Source organism: Engystomops pustulosus, chromosome 1 (assembly GCF_040894005.1).
Source record: "Engystomops pustulosus chromosome 1, aEngPut4.maternal, whole genome shotgun sequence".
In the NCBI taxonomy this organism is placed as follows: domain Eukaryota; kingdom Metazoa; phylum Chordata; class Amphibia; order Anura; family Leptodactylidae; genus Engystomops; species Engystomops pustulosus.
In genome coordinates this window covers 224,832,702-224,852,763 of record NC_092411.1, presented here as the reverse complement: position 1 = coordinate 224,852,763, position 20,062 = coordinate 224,832,702, and the positions used below count along the sequence as shown (strand labels likewise).

The 20,062-nt window shown below is 31.7% G+C and overlaps 30 non-coding genes across 30 annotated transcripts; all 30 read right to left on the bottom strand.

Annotated features, from left to right (window-relative positions):
• Nucleotides 1-320: 320 nt before the first annotated feature.
• On the bottom strand, nt 321-392 carry TRNAC-GCA (transfer RNA cysteine (anticodon GCA)). The gene has a single exon. It is a non-coding gene; the product is annotated as a tRNA-Cys (tRNA).
• A 320-nt stretch (nt 393-712) lies between these two features.
• Nucleotides 713-784, bottom strand: TRNAC-GCA (transfer RNA cysteine (anticodon GCA)). The gene has a single exon. It is a non-coding gene; the product is annotated as a tRNA-Cys (tRNA).
• A 321-nt stretch (nt 785-1,105) lies between these two features.
• Nucleotides 1,106-1,177, bottom strand: TRNAC-GCA (transfer RNA cysteine (anticodon GCA)). The gene has a single exon. It is a non-coding gene; the product is annotated as a tRNA-Cys (tRNA).
• A 1,104-nt stretch (nt 1,178-2,281) lies between these two features.
• TRNAC-GCA (transfer RNA cysteine (anticodon GCA)) lies at nt 2,282-2,353 on the bottom strand. The gene has a single exon. It is a non-coding gene; the product is annotated as a tRNA-Cys (tRNA).
• A 320-nt stretch (nt 2,354-2,673) lies between these two features.
• TRNAC-GCA (transfer RNA cysteine (anticodon GCA)) lies at nt 2,674-2,745 on the bottom strand. The gene has a single exon. It is a non-coding gene; the product is annotated as a tRNA-Cys (tRNA).
• Nucleotides 2,746-3,065: 320 nt separating this feature from the next.
• On the bottom strand, nt 3,066-3,137 carry TRNAC-GCA (transfer RNA cysteine (anticodon GCA)). The gene has a single exon. It is a non-coding gene; the product is annotated as a tRNA-Cys (tRNA).
• A 712-nt stretch (nt 3,138-3,849) lies between these two features.
• Nucleotides 3,850-3,921, bottom strand: TRNAC-GCA (transfer RNA cysteine (anticodon GCA)). Its single transcript has one exon. It is a non-coding gene; the product is annotated as a tRNA-Cys (tRNA).
• A 320-nt stretch (nt 3,922-4,241) lies between these two features.
• Nucleotides 4,242-4,313, bottom strand: TRNAC-GCA (transfer RNA cysteine (anticodon GCA)). Its single transcript has one exon. It is a non-coding gene; the product is annotated as a tRNA-Cys (tRNA).
• A 320-nt stretch (nt 4,314-4,633) lies between these two features.
• On the bottom strand, nt 4,634-4,705 carry TRNAC-GCA (transfer RNA cysteine (anticodon GCA)). Its single transcript has one exon. It is a non-coding gene; the product is annotated as a tRNA-Cys (tRNA).
• Nucleotides 4,706-5,025: 320 nt separating this feature from the next.
• On the bottom strand, nt 5,026-5,097 carry TRNAC-GCA (transfer RNA cysteine (anticodon GCA)). The gene has a single exon. It is a non-coding gene; the product is annotated as a tRNA-Cys (tRNA).
• A 712-nt stretch (nt 5,098-5,809) lies between these two features.
• On the bottom strand, nt 5,810-5,881 carry TRNAC-GCA (transfer RNA cysteine (anticodon GCA)). The gene has a single exon. It is a non-coding gene; the product is annotated as a tRNA-Cys (tRNA).
• Nucleotides 5,882-6,201: 320 nt separating this feature from the next.
• On the bottom strand, nt 6,202-6,273 carry TRNAC-GCA (transfer RNA cysteine (anticodon GCA)). Its single transcript has one exon. It is a non-coding gene; the product is annotated as a tRNA-Cys (tRNA).
• Nucleotides 6,274-6,593: 320 nt separating this feature from the next.
• On the bottom strand, nt 6,594-6,665 carry TRNAC-GCA (transfer RNA cysteine (anticodon GCA)). The gene has a single exon. It is a non-coding gene; the product is annotated as a tRNA-Cys (tRNA).
• A 320-nt stretch (nt 6,666-6,985) lies between these two features.
• TRNAC-GCA (transfer RNA cysteine (anticodon GCA)) lies at nt 6,986-7,057 on the bottom strand. Its single transcript has one exon. It is a non-coding gene; the product is annotated as a tRNA-Cys (tRNA).
• A 320-nt stretch (nt 7,058-7,377) lies between these two features.
• On the bottom strand, nt 7,378-7,449 carry TRNAC-GCA (transfer RNA cysteine (anticodon GCA)). The gene has a single exon. It is a non-coding gene; the product is annotated as a tRNA-Cys (tRNA).
• Nucleotides 7,450-8,553: 1,104 nt separating this feature from the next.
• On the bottom strand, nt 8,554-8,625 carry TRNAC-GCA (transfer RNA cysteine (anticodon GCA)). The gene has a single exon. It is a non-coding gene; the product is annotated as a tRNA-Cys (tRNA).
• Nucleotides 8,626-8,945: 320 nt separating this feature from the next.
• Nucleotides 8,946-9,017, bottom strand: TRNAC-GCA (transfer RNA cysteine (anticodon GCA)). The gene has a single exon. It is a non-coding gene; the product is annotated as a tRNA-Cys (tRNA).
• A 1,104-nt stretch (nt 9,018-10,121) lies between these two features.
• Nucleotides 10,122-10,193, bottom strand: TRNAC-GCA (transfer RNA cysteine (anticodon GCA)). The gene has a single exon. It is a non-coding gene; the product is annotated as a tRNA-Cys (tRNA).
• A 320-nt stretch (nt 10,194-10,513) lies between these two features.
• TRNAC-GCA (transfer RNA cysteine (anticodon GCA)) lies at nt 10,514-10,585 on the bottom strand. The gene has a single exon. It is a non-coding gene; the product is annotated as a tRNA-Cys (tRNA).
• A 712-nt stretch (nt 10,586-11,297) lies between these two features.
• Nucleotides 11,298-11,369, bottom strand: TRNAC-GCA (transfer RNA cysteine (anticodon GCA)). The gene has a single exon. It is a non-coding gene; the product is annotated as a tRNA-Cys (tRNA).
• A 320-nt stretch (nt 11,370-11,689) lies between these two features.
• Nucleotides 11,690-11,761, bottom strand: TRNAC-GCA (transfer RNA cysteine (anticodon GCA)). The gene has a single exon. It is a non-coding gene; the product is annotated as a tRNA-Cys (tRNA).
• Nucleotides 11,762-12,081: 320 nt separating this feature from the next.
• On the bottom strand, nt 12,082-12,153 carry TRNAC-GCA (transfer RNA cysteine (anticodon GCA)). The gene has a single exon. It is a non-coding gene; the product is annotated as a tRNA-Cys (tRNA).
• Nucleotides 12,154-13,649: 1,496 nt separating this feature from the next.
• Nucleotides 13,650-13,721, bottom strand: TRNAC-GCA (transfer RNA cysteine (anticodon GCA)). The gene has a single exon. It is a non-coding gene; the product is annotated as a tRNA-Cys (tRNA).
• A 1,495-nt stretch (nt 13,722-15,216) lies between these two features.
• Nucleotides 15,217-15,288, bottom strand: TRNAC-GCA (transfer RNA cysteine (anticodon GCA)). Its single transcript has one exon. It is a non-coding gene; the product is annotated as a tRNA-Cys (tRNA).
• A 320-nt stretch (nt 15,289-15,608) lies between these two features.
• On the bottom strand, nt 15,609-15,680 carry TRNAC-GCA (transfer RNA cysteine (anticodon GCA)). Its single transcript has one exon. It is a non-coding gene; the product is annotated as a tRNA-Cys (tRNA).
• Nucleotides 15,681-16,000: 320 nt separating this feature from the next.
• Nucleotides 16,001-16,072, bottom strand: TRNAC-GCA (transfer RNA cysteine (anticodon GCA)). Its single transcript has one exon. It is a non-coding gene; the product is annotated as a tRNA-Cys (tRNA).
• Nucleotides 16,073-16,392: 320 nt separating this feature from the next.
• On the bottom strand, nt 16,393-16,464 carry TRNAC-GCA (transfer RNA cysteine (anticodon GCA)). The gene has a single exon. It is a non-coding gene; the product is annotated as a tRNA-Cys (tRNA).
• Nucleotides 16,465-16,784: 320 nt separating this feature from the next.
• TRNAC-GCA (transfer RNA cysteine (anticodon GCA)) lies at nt 16,785-16,856 on the bottom strand. The gene has a single exon. It is a non-coding gene; the product is annotated as a tRNA-Cys (tRNA).
• A 2,280-nt stretch (nt 16,857-19,136) lies between these two features.
• Nucleotides 19,137-19,208, bottom strand: TRNAC-GCA (transfer RNA cysteine (anticodon GCA)). Its single transcript has one exon. It is a non-coding gene; the product is annotated as a tRNA-Cys (tRNA).
• Nucleotides 19,209-19,528: 320 nt separating this feature from the next.
• Nucleotides 19,529-19,600, bottom strand: TRNAC-GCA (transfer RNA cysteine (anticodon GCA)). Its single transcript has one exon. It is a non-coding gene; the product is annotated as a tRNA-Cys (tRNA).
• Between the last annotated feature and the right edge of the window lie 462 nt (nt 19,601-20,062).

Below are 20,062 nucleotides of genomic sequence, written 5' to 3'. Positions count from 1 at the left end.
AATGTACGTCAAAGAATTTTTGTCCAAAAAACTTTAAATTATAGACAAATGCACATTTTCATGTTCTCTTGTTTGAAAACATGGATTTGAGTTACATCAATTGAAAGATTATTTCTCAGACACAATATTCCAAAAAAATTCAAACTTACATGTTAGAGGACTGAGAACTGATGTAAACAAGTATAATAACTAATTTAAAAACACCTTCAATATTTCAAGTAACTGGACATGTCAAGCAATGTAATTTCGTAATTTTATGATCCTTCAAATAGTGAATGATGTATTGTGTATAAGAATTGAAAATGAAGATGTATGGTACAAGGGGACACTCGGAGTTGAACCAAGGACCTCTTGATCTGCAGTCAAATGCTCTACCACTGAGCTATACCCCCAATGTACGTCAAATAATTTTTGTCCAAAATCTTTTAAATTATAGACAAATGCACATTTTCATGTTCTCTTGTTTGAAAACATGGATTTGAGTTACATCAATTGAAAGATTATTACTCAGACACATTATTCCAAAAAAATTCAAACTTACATGTTAGAGGACTAAGAATTGATGTAAACAAGTATAATAACTAAATTAAAAACACCTTCAAAATTTCAAGTAACTGGACATGTCAAGCATTGTAATTTCGTAATTTTATGATCCTTCAAATAGTGAATGATGTATTGTGTGTAAGACTTGAAAATGAAGATGTATGGTACAAGGGGGCACTCGGAGTTGAACCAAGGACCTCTTGATCTGCAGTCAAATGCTCTACCACTGAGCTATACCCCCCAATGCACATTAAAGAATTTTTGTCCAAAATCTTTTAAATTATAGACAAATGCACATTTTCATGTTCTCTTGTTTGAAAACATGGATTTGAGTTACATCAATTGAAAGATTATTTCTCAGACACAATATTCAAAAAAAATTCAAACTTACATGTTAGAGGACTGAGAATTGATGTAAACAAGTATTATAACTAATTTAAAAACACCTTCAATATTTCAAGTAACTGGACATGTCAAGCAATGTAATTTCGTAATTTTATGATCCTTCAAATAGTGAATGATGTATTGTGTGTAAGACTTGAAAATGAAGATGTATGGTACAAGGGGGCACTCGGAGTTGAACCAAGGACCTCTTGATCTGCAGTCAAATGCTCTACCACTGAGCTATACCCCCAATGTACATGAAAGAATTTTTGTCCAAAATATTTTAAATTATAGACAAATGCACATTTTCATGTTCTCTTGTTTGAAAACATGGATTTGAGTAACATCAATTGAAAGATTATTTCTCAGACACAATATTCCAAAGAAATTCAAACTTACATGTTAGAGGACTAAGAATTGATGTAAACAAGTATAATAACTAATTTAAAAACACCTTCAATATTTCAAGTAACTGGACATGTCAAGCAATGTAATTTCGTAATTTTATGATCCTTCAAATAGTGAATGATGTATTGTGTGTAAGACTTGAAAATGAAGATGTATGGTACAAGGGGGCACTCGGAGTTTAACCAAGGACCTCTTAATCTGCAGTCAAATGTTCTACCACTGAGCTATGCCCCCAATGTACATTAAAGAATTTTTGTCCAAAATATTTTAAATTATAGACAAATGCACATTTTCATGTTCTCTTGTTTGAAAACATGGATTTGAGTTACATCAATTGAAAGATTATTTCTCAGACACAATATTCCAAAGAAATTCAAACTTACATGTTAGAGGACTAAGAATTGATGTAAACAAGTATAATAACTAAATTAAAAACACCTTCAATATTTCAAGTAACTGGACATGTCAAGCAATGTAATTTCGTAATTTTATGATCCTTCAAATAGTGAATGATGTATTGTGTATTAGACTTGAAAAAGAACATGTTTCGAACAAGGGGGCATTCGGAGTTGAACCAAGGACCTCTTGATCTGCAGTCAAATGCTCTACCACTGAGCTATACCCCCAATGTGCGTCAAAGAATTTTTGTCCAAAAAACTTTCAATTATAGACAAATGCACATTTTCATGTTCTCTTGTTTGAAAACATGGATTTGAGTTACATCAATTGAAAGATTATTTCTCAGACACTATATTCCAAAAAAATTCAAACTTACATGTTAAAGGACTGAGAACTGATGTAAACAAGTATAATAACTAATTTAAAAACACCTTCAATATTTCAAGTAACTGGACATGTCAAGCAATGTAATTTCGTAATTTTATGATCCTTCAAATAGTGAATGATGTATTGTGTATAAGAATTGAAAATGAAGATGTATGGTACAAGGGGGCACTCGGAGTTGAACCAAGGACCTCTTGATCTGCAGTCAAATGCTCTACCACTGAGCTATACCCCCAATGTACGTCAAATAATTTTTGTCCAAAATCTTTTAAATTATAGACAAATGCACATCTTCATGTTCTCTTGTTTGAAAACATGGATTTGAGTTACATCAATTGAAAGATTATTTCTCAGACACAATATTCAAAAAAAATTCAAACTTACATGTTAGAGGACTGAGAATTGATGTAAACAAGTATAATGACTAATTTAAAAACACCTTCAATATTTCAAGTAACTGGACATGTCAAGCAATGTAATTTCGTAATTTTATGATCCTTCAAATAGTGAATGATGTATTGTGTATTAGACTTGAAAAAGAACATGTTTCGAACAAGGGGGCACTCGGAGTTGAACCAAGGACCTCTTGATCTGCAGTCAAATGCTCTACCACTGAGCTATACCCCCAATGTACGTCAAAGAATTTTTGTCCAAAAAACTTTAAATTATAGACAAATGCACATTTTCATGTTCTCTTGTTTGAAAACATGGATTTGAGTTACATCAATTGAAAGATTATTTCTCAGACACAATATTCAAAAAAAATTCAAACTTACATGTTAGAGGACTGAGAATTGATGTAAACAAGTATTATAACTAATTTAAAAACACCTTCAATATTTCAAGTAACTGGACATGTCAAGCAATGTAATTTCGTAATTTTATGATCCTTCAAATAGTGAATGATGTATTGTGTATAAGACTTGAAAAAGAACACCTTTGGAACAAGGAGGCACTCGGAGTTGAACCAAGGACCTCTTGATCTGCAGTCAAATGCTCTACCACTGAGCTATACCCCCAATGTACGTCAAATAATTTTTGTCCAAAATCTTTTAAATTATAGACAAATGCACATTTTCATGTTCTCTTGTTTGAAAACATGGATTTGAGTTACATCAATTGAAAGATTATTTCTCAGACACAATATTCCAAAAAAATTCAAACTTACATGTAAGAGGACTGAAAACTGATGTAAACAAGTATAATAACTAATTTAAAAACACCTTCAATATTTCAAGTAACTGGACATGTCAAGCAATGTAATTTCGTAATTTTATGATCCTTCAAATAGTGAATGATGTATTGTGTATAAGAATTGAAAATGAAGATGTATGGTACAAGGGGGCACTCGGAGTTGAACCTAGGACCTCTTGATCTGCAGTCAAATGCTCTACCACTGAGCTATACCCCCAATGTACGTCAAATAATTTTTGTCCAAAATCTTTTAAATTATAGACAAATGCACATTTTCATGTTCTCTTGTTTGAAAACATGGATTTGAGTTACATCAATTGAAAGATTATTTCTCAGACACAATATTCAAAAAAAATTCAAACTTACATGTTAGAGGACTGAGAATTGATGTAAACAAGTATTATAACTAATTTAAAAACACCTTCAATATTTCAAGTAACTGGACATGTCAAGCAATGTAATTTCGTAATTTTATGATCCTTCAAATAGTGAATGATGTATTGTGTGTAAGACTTGAAAATGAAGATGTATGGTACAAGGGGGCACTCGGAGTTGAACCAAGGACCTCTTGATCTGCAGTCAAATGCTCTACCACTGAGCTATACCCCCAAAGTACGTCAAAGAATTTTTGTCCAAAATCTTTTAAATTATAGACAAATGCACATTTTCATGTTCTCTTGTTTGAAAACATGGATTTGAGTTACATCAATTGAAAGATTATTTCTCAGACACAATATTCAAAAAAAATTCAAACTTACATGTTAGAGGACTGAGAATTGATGTAAACAAGTATAATAACTAATTTAAAAACACCTTCAATATTTCAAGTAACTGGACATGTCAAGCAATGTAATTTCGTAATTTTATGATCCTTTAAATAGTGAATGATGTATTGTGTGTAAGACTTGAAAATGAAAATTTATGGTACAAGGGGGCACTCGGAGTTGAACCAAGGACCTCTTGATCTGCAGTCAAATGCTCTACCACTGAGCTATACCCCCAATGTACGTCAAATAACTTTTGTCCAAAATCTTTTAAATTATAGACAAATGCACATTTTCATGTTCTCTTGTTTGAAAACATGGATTTGAGTTACATCAATTGAAAGATTATTTCTCAGACACAATATTCAAAAAAAATTCAAACTTACATGTTAGAGGACTGAGAATTGATGTAAACAAGTATAATGACTAATTTAAAAACACCTTCAATATTTCAAGTAACTGGACATGTCAAGCAATGTAATTTCGTAATTTTATGATCCTTCAAATAGTTAATGATGTATTGTGTGTAAGACTTGAAAATGAAGATGTATGGTACAAGGGGGCACTCGGAGTTGAACCAAGGACCTCTTGATCTGCAGTCAAATGCTCTACCACTGAGCTATACCCCCAATGCACATTAAAGAATTTTTGTCCAAAAAACTTTAAATTATAGACAAATGCACATTTTCATGTTCTCTTGTTTGAAAACATGGATTTGAGTTACATCAATTGAAAGATTATTTCTCAGACACAATATTCAAAAAAAATTCAAACTTACATGTTAGAGGACTGAGAATTGATGTAAACAAGTATTATAACTAATTTAAAAACACCTTCAATATTTCAAGTAACTGGACATGTCAAGCAATGTAATTTCGTAATTTTATGATCCTTCAAATAGTGAATGATGTATTGTGTATAAGACTTGAAAAAGAACACCTTTGGAACAAGGAGGCACTCGGAGTTGAACCAAGGACCTCTTGATCTGCAGTCAAATGCTCTACCACTGAGCTATACCCCCAATGTACGTCAAATAATTTTTGTCCAAAATCTTTTAAATTATAGACAAATGCACATTTTCATGTTCTCTTGTTTGAAAACATGGATTTGAGTTACATCAATTGAAAGATTATTTCTCAGACACAATATTCCAAAAAAATTCAAACTTACATGTAAGAGGACTGAAAACTGATGTAAACAAGTATAATAACTAATTTAAAAACACCTTCAATATTTCAAGTAACTGGACATGTCAAGCAATGTAATTTCGTAATTTTATGATCCTTCAAATAGTGAATGATGTATTGTGTATAAGAATTGAAAATGAAGATGTATGGTACAAGGGGGCACTCGGAGTTGAACCTAGGACCTCTTGATCTGCAGTCAAATGCTCTACCACTGAGCTATACCCCCAATGTACGTCAAATAATTTTTGTCCAAAATCTTTTAAATTATAGACAAATGCACATTTTCATGTTCTCTTGTTTGAAAACATGGATTTGAGTTACATCAATTGAAAGATTATTTCTCAGACACAATATTCAAAAAAAATTCAAACTTACATGTTAGAGGACTGAGAATTGATGTAAACAAGTATTATAACTAATTTAAAAACACCTTCAATATTTCAAGTAACTGGACATGTCAAGCAATGTAATTTCGTAATTTTATGATCCTTCAAATAGTGAATGATGTATTGTGTGTAAGACTTGAAAATGAAGATGTATGGTACAAGGGGGCACTCGGAGTTGAACCAAGGACCTCTTGATCTGCAGTCAAATGCTCTACCACTGAGCTATACCCCCAAAGTACGTCAAAGAATTTTTGTCCAAAATCTTTTAAATTATAGACAAATGCACATTTTCATGTTCTCTTGTTTGAAAACATGGATTTGAGTTACATCAATTGAAAGATTATTTCTCAGACACAATATTCAAAAAAAATTCAAACTTACATGTTAGAGGACTGAGAATTGATGTAAACAAGTATAATAACTAATTTAAAAACACCTTCAATATTTCAAGTAACTGGACATGTCAAGCAATGTAATTTCGTAATTTTATGATCCTTTAAATAGTGAATGATGTATTGTGTGTAAGACTTGAAAATGAAAATTTATGGTACAAGGGGGCACTCGGAGTTGAACCAAGGACCTCTTGATCTGCAGTCAAATGCTCTACCACTGAGCTATACCCCCAATGTACATCAAATAACTTTTGTCCAAAATCTTTTAAATTATAGACAAATGCACATTTTCATGTTCTCTTGTTTGAAAACATGGATTTGAGTTACATCAATTGAAAGATTATTTCTCAGACACAATATTCAAAAAAAATTCAAACTTACATGTTAGAGGACTGAGAATTGATGTAAACAAGTATAATGACTAATTTAAAAACACCTTCAATATTTCAAGTAACTGGACATGTCAAGCAATGTAATTTCGTAATTTTATGATCCTTCAAATAGTTAATGATGTATTGTGTGTAAGACTTGAAAATGAAGATGTATGGTACAAGGGGGCACTCGGAGTTGAACCAAGGACCTCTTGATCTGCAGTCAAATGCTCTACCACTGAGCTATACCCCCAATGCACATTAAAGAATTTTTGTCCAAAATCTTTTAAATTATAGACAAATGCACATTTTCATGTTCTCTTGTTTGAAAACATGGATTTGAGTTACATCAATTGAAAGATTATTTCTCAGACACAATATTCAAAAAAATTTCAAACTTACATGTTACAGGACTGAGAATTGATGTAAACAAGTATAATAACTAATTTAAAAACACCTTCAATATTTCAAGTAACTGGACATGTCAAGCAATGTAATTTCGTAATTTTATGATCCTTCAAATAGTGAATGATGTATTGTGTGTAAGACTTGAAAATGAAGATGTATGGTACAAGGGGGCACTCGGAGTTGAACCAAGGACCTCTTGATCTGCAGTCAAATGCTCTACCACTGAGCTATACCCCCAATGTACATGAAAGAATTTTTGTCCAAAATCTTTTAAATTATAGACAAATGCACATTTTCATGTTCTCTTGTTTGAAAACATGGATTTGAGTTACATCAATTGAAAGATTATTTCTCAGACACAATATTCAAAAAAAATTCAAACTTAAATGTAAGAGGACTGAGAACTGATGTAAACAAGTATAATAACTAATTTAAAAACACCTTCAATATTTCAAGTAACTGGACATGTCAAGCAATGTAATTTCGTAATTTTATGATCCTTCAAATAGTGAATGATGTATTGTGTATAAGAATTGAAAATGAAGATGTATGGTACAAGGGGGCACTCGGAGTTGAACCAAGGACCTCTTGATCTGCAGTCAAATGCTCTACCACTGAGCTATACCCCCAATGTACATGAAAGAATTTTTGTCTAAAATATTTTAAATTATAGACAAATGCACATTTTCATGTTCTCTTGTTTGAAAACATGGATTTGAGTTACATCAATTGAAAGATTATTTCTCAGACACAATATTCCAAAGAAATTCAAACTTACATGTTAGAGGACTAAGAATTGATGTAAACAAGTATAATAACTAATTTAAAAACACCTTCAATATTTCAAGTAACTGGACATGTCAAGCAATGTAATTTCGTAATTTTATGATTCTTCAAATAGTGAATGATGTATTGTGTGTAAGACTTGAAAATGAAGATGTATGGTACAAGGGGGCACTCGGAGTTTAACCAAGGACCTCTTAATCTGCAGTCAAATGCTCTACCACTGAGCTATGCCCCCAATGTACATTAAAGAATTTTTGTCCAAAATATTTTAAATTATAGACAACTGCACATTTTCATGTTCTCTTGTTTGAAAACATGGATTTGAGTTACATCAATTGAAAGATTATTTCTCAGACACAATATTCCAAAGAAATTCAAACTTACATGTTAGAGGACTAAGAATTGATGTAAACAAGTATAATAACTAAATTAAAAACACCTTCAATATTTCAAGTAACTGGACATGTCAAGCAATGTAATTTCGTAATTTTATGATCCTTCAAATAGTGAATGATATATTGTGTATAAGACTTGAAAAAGAACATGTTTGGAACAAGGGAGCACTCGGAGTTGAACCAAGGACCTCTTGATCTGCAGTTAAATGCTCTACCACTGAGCTATACCCCCAATGTACGTCAAATAACTTTTGTCCAAAATCTTTTAAATTATAGACAAATGCACATTTTCATGTTCTCTTGTTTGAAAACATGGATTTGAGTTACATCAATTGAAAGATTATTACTCAGACACATTATTCCAAAAAAATTCAAACTTACATGTTAGAGGACTAAGAATTGATGTAAACAAGTATAATAACTAAATTAAAAACACCTTCAATATTTCAAGTAACTGGACATGTCAAGCAATGTAATTTCGTAATTTTAGGATCCTTCAAATAGTGAATGATGTATTGTGTATAAGACTTGAAAATGAAGATGTATGGTACAAGGGGGCACTCGGAGTTGAACCAAGGACCTCTTGATCTGCAGTCAAATGCTCTACCACTGAGCTATACCCCCAATGTACATTAAAGAATTTTTGTCCAAAATCTTTTAAATTATAGACAAATGCACATTTTCATGTTCTCTTGTTTGAAAACATGGATTTGAGTTACATCAATTGAAAGATTATTTCTCAGACACAATATTCCAAAAAAATTCAAACTTACATGTTAGAGGACTGAGAATTGATGTAAACAAGTATTATAACTAATTTAAAAACAGCTTCAATTTTTCAAGTTACTGGACATGTCAAGCATTGTAATTTCGTAATTTTATGATCCTTCAAATAGTGAATGATGTATTGTGTGTAAGACTTGAAAATGAAGATGTATGGTACAAGGGGGCACTCGGAGTTGAACCAAGGACCTCTTGATCTGCAGTCAAATGCTCTACCACTGAGCTATACCCCCAATGCACATGAAATAATTTTTGTCCAAAATCTTTTAAATTATAGACAAATGCACATTTTCATGTTCTCTTGTTTGAAAACATGGATTTGAGTTACATCAATTGAAAGATTATTTCTCAGACACAATATTCAAAAAAAATTCAAACTTACATGTAAGAGGACTGAGAACTGATGTAAACAAGTATAATAACTAATTTAAAAACACCTTCAATATTTCAAGTAACTGGACATGTCAAGCAATGTAATTTCGTAATTTTATGATCCTTCAAATAGTGAATGATGTATTGTGTATAAGAATTGAAAATGAAGATGTATGGTACAAGGGGGCACTCGGAGTTGAACCAAGGACCTCTTAATCTGCAGTCAAATGCTCTACCACTGAGCTATACCCCCAATGTACGTCAAAGAATTTTTGTCCAAAATCTTTTAAATTATAGACAAATGCACATTTTCATGTTCTCTTGTTTGAAAACATGGATTTGAGTTACATCAATTGAAAGATTATTACTCAGACACATTATTCCAAAAAAATTCAAACTTACATGTTAGAGGACTAAGAATTGATGTAAACAAGTATAATAACTAAATTAAAAACACCTTCAATATTTCAAGTAACTGGACATGTCAAGCAATGTAATTTCGTAATTTTATGATCCTTCAAATAGTGAATGATGTATTGTGTGTAAGACTTGAAAATGAAGATGTATGGTACAAGGGGGCACTCGGAGTTGAACGAAGGACCTCTTGATCTGCAGTCAAATGCTCTACCACTGAGCTATACCCCCAATGTACATCAAAGAATTTTTGTCCAAAATCTTTTAAATTATAGACAAATGCACATTTTCATGTTCTCTTGTTTGAAAACATGGATTTGAGTTACATCAATTGAAAGATTATTTCTCAGACACAATATTCAAAAAAAATTCAAACTTACATGTTAGAGGACTGAGAACTGATGTAAACAAGTATAATAACTAATTTAAAAACACCTTCAATATTTCAAGTAACTGGACATGTCAAGCAATGTAATTTCGTAATTTTATGATCCTTCAAATAGTGAATGATGTATTGTGTATAAGAATTGAATATGAAGATGTATGGTACAAGGGGGCACTCGGAGTTGAACCAAGGACCTCTTGATCTGCAGTCAAATGCTCTACCACTGAGCTATACCCCCAATGTACGTCAAAGAATTTTTGTCCAAAATCTTTTAAATTATAGACAAATGCACATTTTCATGTTCTCTTGTTTGAAAACATGGATTTGAGTTACATCAATTGAAAGACTATTTCTCAGACACAATATTCCAAAAAAATTCAAACTTACATGTTAGAGGACTGAGAATTGATGTAAACAAGTATAATGACTAATTTAAAAACACCTTCAATATTTCAAGTAACTGGACATGTCAAGCAATGTAATTTCGTAATTTTATGATCCTTCAAATAGTGAATGATGTATTGTGTATTAGACTTGAAAAAGAACATGTTTCGAACAAGGGGGCACTCGGAGTTGAACCAAGGACCTCTTGATCTGCAGTCAAATGCTCTACCACTGAGCTATACCCCCAATGTACGTCAAAGAATTTTTGTCCAAAATCTTTTAAATTATAGACAAATGCACATTTTCATGTTCTCTTGTTTGAAAACATGGATTTGAGTTACATCAATTGAAAGATTATTACTCAGACACATTATTCCAAAAAAATTCAAACTTACATGTTAGAGGACTAAGAATTGATGTAAACAAGTATAATAACTAAATTAAAAACACCTTCAATATTTCAAGTAACTGGACATGTCAAGCAATGTAATTTCGTAATTTTATGATCCTTCAAATAGTGAATGATGTATTGTGTGTAAGACTTGAAAATGAAGATGTATGGTACAAGGGGGCACTCGGAGTTGAACGAAGGACCTCTTGATCTGCAGTCAAATGCTCTACCACTGAGCTATACCCCCAATGTACATTAAAGAATTTTTGTCCAAAATCTTTTAAATTATAGACAAATGCACATTTTCATGTTCTCTTGTTTGAAAACATGGATTTGAGTTACATCAATTGAAAGATTATTTCTCAGACACAATATTCAAAAAAAATTCAAACTTACATGTTAGAGGACTGAGAATTGATGTAAACAAGTATTATAACTAATTTAAAAACACCTTCAATATTTCAAGTAACTGGACATGTCAAGCAATGTAATTTCGTAATTTTATGATCCTTCAAATAGTGAATGATGTATTGTGTATAAGACTTGAAAAAGAACATGTTTGGAACAAGGGGGCACTCGGAGTTGAACCAAGGACCTCTTGATCTGCAGTCAAATGCTCTACCACTGAGCTATACCCCCAATGTACGTCAAAGAAATTTTGTCCAAAATCTTTTAAATTATAGACAAATGCACATTTTCATGTTCTCTTGTTTGAAAACATGGATTTGAGTTACATCAATTGAAAGATTATTTCTCAGACACAATATTCAAAAAAAATTCAAACTTACATGTTAGAGGACTGAGAATTGATGTAAACAAGTATAATAACTAATTTAAAAACACCTTCAATATTTCAAGTAACTGGACATGTCAAGCAATGTAATTTCGTAATTTTATGATCCTTCAAATAGTGAATGATGTATTGTGTGTAAGACTTGAAAATGAAAATGTATGGTACAAGGGGGCACTCGGAGTTGAACCAAGGACCTCTTGATCTGCAGTCAAATGCTCTACCACTGAGCTATACCCCCAATGTACGTCAAATAACTTTTGTCCAAAATCTTTTAAATTATAGACAAATGCACATTTTCATGTTCTCTTGTTTGAAAACATGGATTTGAGTTACATCAATTGAAAGATTATTTCTCAGACACAATATTCAAAAAAAATTCAAACTTACATGTTAGAGGACTGAGAATTGATGTAAACAAGTATAATGACTAATTTAAAAACACCTTCAATATTTCAAGTAACTGGACATGTCAAGCAATGTAATTTCGTAATTTTATGATCCTTCAAATAGTCAATGATGTATTGTGTATAAGACTTGAAAAAGAACATGTTTGGAACAAGGGGGCACTCGGAGTTGAACCAAGGACCTCTTGATCTGCAGTCAAATGCTCTACCACTGAGCTATACCCCCAATGTACGTCAAAGAATTTTTGTCCAAAAAACTTTAAATTATAGACAAATGCACATTTTCATGTTCTCTTGTTTGAAAACATGGATTTGAGTTACATCAATTGAAAGATTATTTCTCAGACACAATATTCCAAAAAAATTCAAACTTACATGTTAGAGGACTGAGAACTGATGTAAACAAGTATAATAAGTAATTTAAAAACACCTTCAATATTTCAAGTAACTGGACATGTCAAGCAATGTAATTTCGTAATTTTATGATCCTTCAAATAGTGAATGATGTATTGTGTATAAGAATTGAAAATGAAGATGTATGGTACAAGAGGACACTCGGAGTTGAACCAAGGACCTCTTGATCTGCAGTCAAATGCTCTACCACTGAGCTATACCCCCAATGTACGTCAAATAATTTTTGTCCAAAATCTTTTAAATTATAGACAAATGCACATTTTCATGTTCTCTTGTTTGAAAACATGGATTTGAGTTACATCAATTGAAAGATTATTACTCAGACACATTATTCCAAAAAAATTCAAACTTACATGTTAGAGGACTAAGAATTGATGTAAACAAGTATAATAACTAAATTAAAAACACCTTCAATATTTCAAGTAACTGGACATGTCAAGCATTGTAATTTTGTAATTTTATGATCCTTCAAATAGTGAATGATGTATTGTGTGTAAGACTTGAAAATGAAGATGTATGGTACAAGGGGGCACTCGGAGTTGAACCAAGGACCTCTTGATCTGCAGTCAAATGCTCTACCACTGAGCTTTACCCCCAATGTACATGAAAGAATTTTTGTCCAAAATATTTTAAATTATAGACAAATGCACATTTTCATGTTCTCTTGTTTGAAAACATGGATTTGAGTTACATCAATTGAAAGATTATTTCTCAGACACAATATTCCAAAGAAATTCAAACTTACATGTTAGAGGACTAAGAATTGATGTAAACAAGTATAATAACTAATTTAAAAACACCTTCAATATTTCAAGTAACTGGACATGTCAAGCAATGTAATTTCGTAATTTTATGATCCTTCAAATAGTGAATGATGTATTGTGTGTAAGAATTGAAAATGAAGATGTATGGTACAAGAGGACACTCGGAGTTTAACCAAGGACCTCTTAATCTGCAGTCAAATGCTCTACCACTGAGCTATACCCCCAATGTACGTCAAATAATTTTTGTCCAAAATCTTTTAAATTATAGACAAATGCACATTTTCATGTTCTCTTGTTTGAAAACATGGATTTGAGTTACATCAATTGAAAGATTATTACTCAGACACATTATTCCAAAAAAATTCAAACTTACATGTTAGAGGACTAAGAATTGATGTAAACAAGTATAATAACTAAATTAAAAACACCTTCAATATTTCAAGTAACTGGACATGTCAAGCATTGTAATTTTGTAATTTTATGATCCTTCAAATAGTGAATGATGTATTGTGTGTAAGACTTGAAAATGAAGATGTATGGTACAAGGGGGCACTCGGAGTTGAACCAAGGACCTCTTGATCTGCAGTCAAATGCTCTACCACTGAGCTATACCCCCAATGCACATTAAAGAGTTTTTGTCCAAAATCTTTTAAATTATAGACAAATGCACATTTTCATGTTCTCTTGTTTGAAAACATGGATTTGAGTTACATCAATTGAAAGATTATTTCTCAGACACAATATTCAAAAAAATTTCAAACTTACATGTTACAGGACTGAGAATTGATGTAAACAAGTATAATAACTAATTTAAAAACACCTTCAATATTTCAAGTAACTGGACATGTCAAGCAATGTAATTTCGTAATTTTATGATCCTTCAAATAGTGAATGATGTATTGTGTATAAGAATTGAAAATGAAGATGTATGGTACAAGGGGGCACTCGGAGTTGAACCAAGGAACTCTTGATCTGCAGTCAAATGCTCTACCACTGAGCTTTACCCCCAATGTACATGAAAGAATTTTTGTCCAAAATATTTTAAATTATAGACAAATGCACATTTTCATGTTCTCTTGTTTGAAAACATGGATTTGAGTTACATCAATTGAAAGATTATTTCTCAGACACAATATTCCAAAGAAATTCAAACTTACATGTTAGAGGACTAAGAATTGATGTAAACAAGTATAATAACTAATTTAAAAACACCTTCAATATTTCAAGTAACTGGACATGTCAAGCAATGTAATTTCGTAATTTTATGATCCTTCAAATAGTGAATGATGTATTGTGTGTAAGACTTGAAAATGAAGATGTATGGTACAAGGGGGCACTCGGAGTTTAACCAAGGACCTCTTAATCTGCAGTCAAATGCTCTACCACTGAGCTATGCCCCCAATGTACATTAAAGAATTTTTGTCCAAAATATTTTAAATTATAGACAAATGCACATTTTCATGTTCTCTTGTTTGAAAACATGGATTTGAGTTACATCAATTGAAAGATTATTTCTCAGACACAATATTCCAAAGAAATTCAAACTTACATGTTAGAGGACTAAGAATTGATGTAAACAAATATAATAACTAAATTAAAAACACCTTCAATATTTCAAGTAACTGGACATGTCAAGCAATGTAATTTCGTAATTTTATGATCCTTCAAATAGTGAATGATATATTGTGTATAAGACTTGAAAAAGAACATGTTTGGAACAAGGGAGCACTCGGAGTTGAACCAAGGACCTCTTGATCTGCAGTTAAATGCTCTACCACTGAGCTATACCCCCAATGTACGTCAAATAACTTTTGTCCAAAATCTTTTAAATTATAGACAAATGCACATTTTCATGTTCTCTTGTTTGAAAACATGGATTTGAGTTACATCAATTGAAAGATTATTTCTCAGACACAATATTCAAAAAAAATTCAAACTTACATGTTAGAGGACTGAGATTGATGTAAACAAGTATAATGACTAATTTAAAAACACCTTCAATATTTCAAGTAACTGGACATGTCAAGCAATGTAATTTCGTAATTTTATGATCCTTCAAATAGTCAATGATGTATTGTGTATAAGACTTGAAAAAGAACATGTTTGGAACAAGGGGGCACTCGGAGTTGAACCAAGGACCTCTTGATCTGCAGTCAAATGCTCTACCACTGAGCTATACCCCCAATGTACGTCAAAGAATTTTTGTCCAAAAAACTTTAAATTATAGACAAATGCACATTTTCATGTTCTCTTGTTTGAAAACATGGATTTGAGTTACATCAATTGAAAGATTATTTCTCAGACACAATATTCCAAAAAAATTCAAACTTACATGTTAGAGGACTGAGAACTGATGTAAACAAGTATAATAACTAATTTAAAAACACCTTCAATATTTCAAGTAACTGGACATGTCAAGCAATGTAATTTCGTAATTTTATGATCCTTCAAATAGTGAATGATGTATTGTGTATAAGAATTGAAAATGAAGATGTATGGTACAAGGGGGCACTCGGAGTTGAACCAAGGACCTCTTGATCTGCAGTCAAATGCTCTACCACTGAGCTATACCCCCAATGTACGTCAAAGAATTTTTGTCCAAAATCTTTTAAATTATAGACAAATGCACATTTTCATGTTCTCTTGTTTGAAAACATGGATTTGAGTTACATCAATTGAAAGATTATTACTCAGACACATTATTCCAAAAAAATTCAAACTTACATGTTAGAGGACTAAGAATTGATGTAAACAAGTATAATAACTAAATTAAAAACACCTTCAATATTTCAAGTAACTGGACATGTCAAGCAATGTAATTTCGTAATTTTATGATCCTTCAAATAGTGAATGATGTATTGTGTATAAGACTTGAAAATGAAGATGTATGGTACAAGGGGGCACTCGGAGTTGAACCAAGGACCTCTTGATCTGCAGTCAAATGCTCTACCACTGAGCTATACCCCCAATGTACATTAAAGAATTTTTGTCCAAAATCTTTTAAATTATAGACAAATGCACATTTTCATGTTCTCTTGTTTGAAAACATGGATTTGAGTTACATCAATTGAAAGATTATTTCTCAGACACAATATTCCAAAAAAATTCAAACTTACATGTTAGAGGACTGAGAATTGATGTAAACAAGTATTATAACTAATTTAAAAACAGCTTCAATTTTTCAAGTAACTGGACATGTCAAGCATTGTAATTTCGTAATTTTATGATCCTTCAAATAGTGAATGATGTATTGTGTGTAAGACTTGAAAATGAAGATGTATGGTACAAGGGGGCACTCGGAGTTGAACCAAGGACCTCTTGATCTGCAGTCAAATGCTCTACCACTGAGCTATACCCCCAATGCACATTAAAGAATTTTTGTCCAAAATCTTTTAAATTATAGACAAATGCACATTTTCATGTTCTCTTGTTTGAAAACATGGATTTGAGTTACATCAATTGAAAGATTATTTCTCAGACACAATATTCAAAAAAAACTCAAACTTACATGTTAGAGGACTGAGAACTGATGTAAACAAGTATAATAACTAATTTAAAAACACCTTCAATATTTCAAGTAACTGGACATGTCAAGCAATGTAATTTCGTAATTTTATGATCCTTCAAATAGTGAATGATGTATTGTGTATAAGAATTGAATATGAAGATGTATGGTACAAGGGGGCACTCGGAGTTGAACCAAGGACCTCTTGATCTGCAGTCAAATGCTCTACCACTGAGCTATACCCCCAATGTACGTCAAAGAATTTTTGTCCAAAATCTTTTAAATTATAGACAAATGCACATTTTCATGTTCTCTTGTTTGAAAACATGGATTTGAGTTACATCAATTGAAAGACTATTTCTCAGACACAATATTCCAAAAAAATTCAAACTTACATGTTAGAGGACTGAGAATTGATGTAAACAAGTATAATGACTAATTTAAAAACACCTTCAATATTTCAAGTAACTGGACATGTCAAGCAATGTAATTTCGTAATTTTATGATCCTTCAAATAGTGAATGATGTATTGTGTGTAAGACTTGAAAATGAAGATGTATGGTACAAGGGGGCACTCGGAGTTGAACCAAGGACCTCTTGATCTGCAGTCAAATGCTCTAACACTGAGCTATACCCCCAATGTACGTCAAATAATTTTTGTCCAAAATCTTTTAAATTATAGACAAATGCACATTTTCATGTTCTCTTGTTTGAAAACATGGATTTGAGTTACATCAATTGAAAGATTATTACTCAGACACATTATTCCAAAAAAATTCAAACTTACATGTTAGAGGACTAAGAATTGATGTAAACAAGTATAATAACTAAATTAAAAACACCTTCAATATTTCAAGTAACTGGACATGTCAAGCAATGTAATTTCGTAATTTTATGATCCTTCAAATAGTGAATGATGTATTGTGTGTAAGACTTGAAAATGAAGATGTATGGTACAAGGGGGCACTCGGAGTTGAACGAAGGACCTCTTGATCTGCAGTCAAATGCTCTACCACTGAGCTATACCCCCAATGTACATTAAAGAATTTTTGTCCAAAATCTTTTAAATTATAGACAAATGCACATTTTCATGTTCTCTTGTTTGAAAACATGGATTTGAGTTACATCAATTGAAAGATTATTTCTCAGACACAATATTCAAAAAAAATTCAAACTTACATGTTAGAGGACTGAGAATTGATGTAAACAAGTATAATGACTAATTTAAAAACACCTTCAATATTTCAAGTAACTGGACATGTCAAGCAATGTAATTTCGTAATTTTATGATCCTTCAAATAGTCAATGATGTATTGTGTATAAGACTTGAAAAAGAACATGTTTGGAACAAGTGGGCACTCGGAGTTGAACCAAGGACCTCTTGATCTGCAGTCAAATGCTCTACCACTGAGCTATACCCCCAATGTACGTCAAAGAATTTTTGTCCAAAAAACTTTAAATTATAGACAAATGCACATTTTCATGTTCTCTTGTTTGAAAACATGGATTTGAGTTACATCAATTGAAAGATTATTTCTCAGACACAATATTCCAAAAAAATTCAAACTTACATGTTAGAGGACTGAGAACTGATGTAAACAAGTATAATAACTAATTTAAAAACACCTTCAATATTTCAAGTAACTGGACATGTCAAGCAATGTAATTTCGTAATTTTATGATCCTTCAAATAGTGAATGATGTATTGTGTATAAGAATTGAAAATGAAGATGTATGGTACAAGGGGACACTCGGAGTTGAACCAAGGACCTCTTGATCTGCAGTCAAATGCTCTACCTCTGAGCTATACCCCCAATGTACGTCAAATAATTTTTGTCCAAAATCTTTTAAATTATAGACAAATGCACATTTTCATGTTCTCTTGTTTGAAAACATGGATTTGAGTTACATCAATTGAAAGATTATTACTCAGACACATTATTCCAAAAAAATTCAAACTTACATGTTAGAGGACTAAGAATTGATGTAAACAAGTATAATAACTAAATTAAAAACACCTTCAATATTTCAAGTAACTGGACATGTCAAGCATTGTAATTTCGTAATTTTATGATCCTTCAAATAGTGAATGATGTATTGTGTATAAGAATTGAAAATGAAGATGTATGGTACAAGGGGGCACTCGAAGTTGAACCAAGGACCTCTTGATCTGCAGTCAAATGCTCTACCACTGAGCTATACCCCCAATGTACATTAAAGAATTTTTGTCCAAAATCTTTTAAATTATAGACAAATGCACATTTTCATGTTCTCTTGTTTGAAAACATGGATTTGAGTTACATCAATTGAAAGATTATTTCTCAGACACAATATTCAAAAAAAATTCAAACTTACATGTTAGAGGACTGAGAATTGATGTAAACAAGTATAATGACTAATTTAAAAACACCTTCAATATTTCAAGTAACTGGACATGTCAAGCAATGTAATTTCGTAATTTTATGATCCTTCAAATAGTCAATGATGTATTGTGTATAAGACTTGAAAAAGAACATGTTTGGAACAAGGGGGCACTCGGAGTTGAACCAAGGACCTCTTGATCTGCAGTCAAATGCTCTACCACTGAGCTATACCCCCAATGTACGTCAAAGAATTTTTGTCCAAAAAACTTTAAATTATAGACAAATGCACATTTTCATGTTCTCTTGTTTGAAAACATGGATTTGAGTTACATCAATTGAAAGATTATTTCTCAGACACAATATTCCAAAAAAATTCAAACTTACATGTTAGAGGACTGAGAACTGATGTAAACAAGTATAATAACTAATTTAAAAACACCTTCAATATTTCAAGTAACTGGACATGTCAAGCAATGTAATTTCGTAATTTTATGATCCTTCAAATAGTGAATGATGTATTGTGTATAAGAATTGAAAATGAAGATGTATGGTACAAGGGGGCACTCGGAGTTGAACCAAGGACCTCTTGATCTGCAGTCAAATGCTCTACCACTGAGCTATACCCCCAATGTACGTCAAATAATTTTTGTCCAAAATCTTTTAAATTATAGACAAATGCACATTTTCATGTTCTCTTGTTTGAAAACATGGATTTGAGTTACATCAATTGAAAGATTATTACTCAGACACATTATTCCAAAAAAATTCAAACTTACATGTTAGAGGACTAAGAATTGATGTAAACAAGTATAATAACTAAATTAAAAACACCTTCAATATTTCAAGTAACTGGACATGTCAAGCAATGTAATTTCGTAATTTTATGATCCTTCAAATAGTGAATGATGTATTGTGTGTAAGACTTGAAAATGAAGATGTATGGTACAAGGGGGCACTCGGAGTTGAACCAAGGACCTCTTGATCTGCAGTTAAATGCTCTACCACTGAGCTATACCCCCAATGTACATTAAAGAATTTTTGTCCAAAATCTTTTAAATTATAGACAAATGCACATTTTCATGTTCTCTT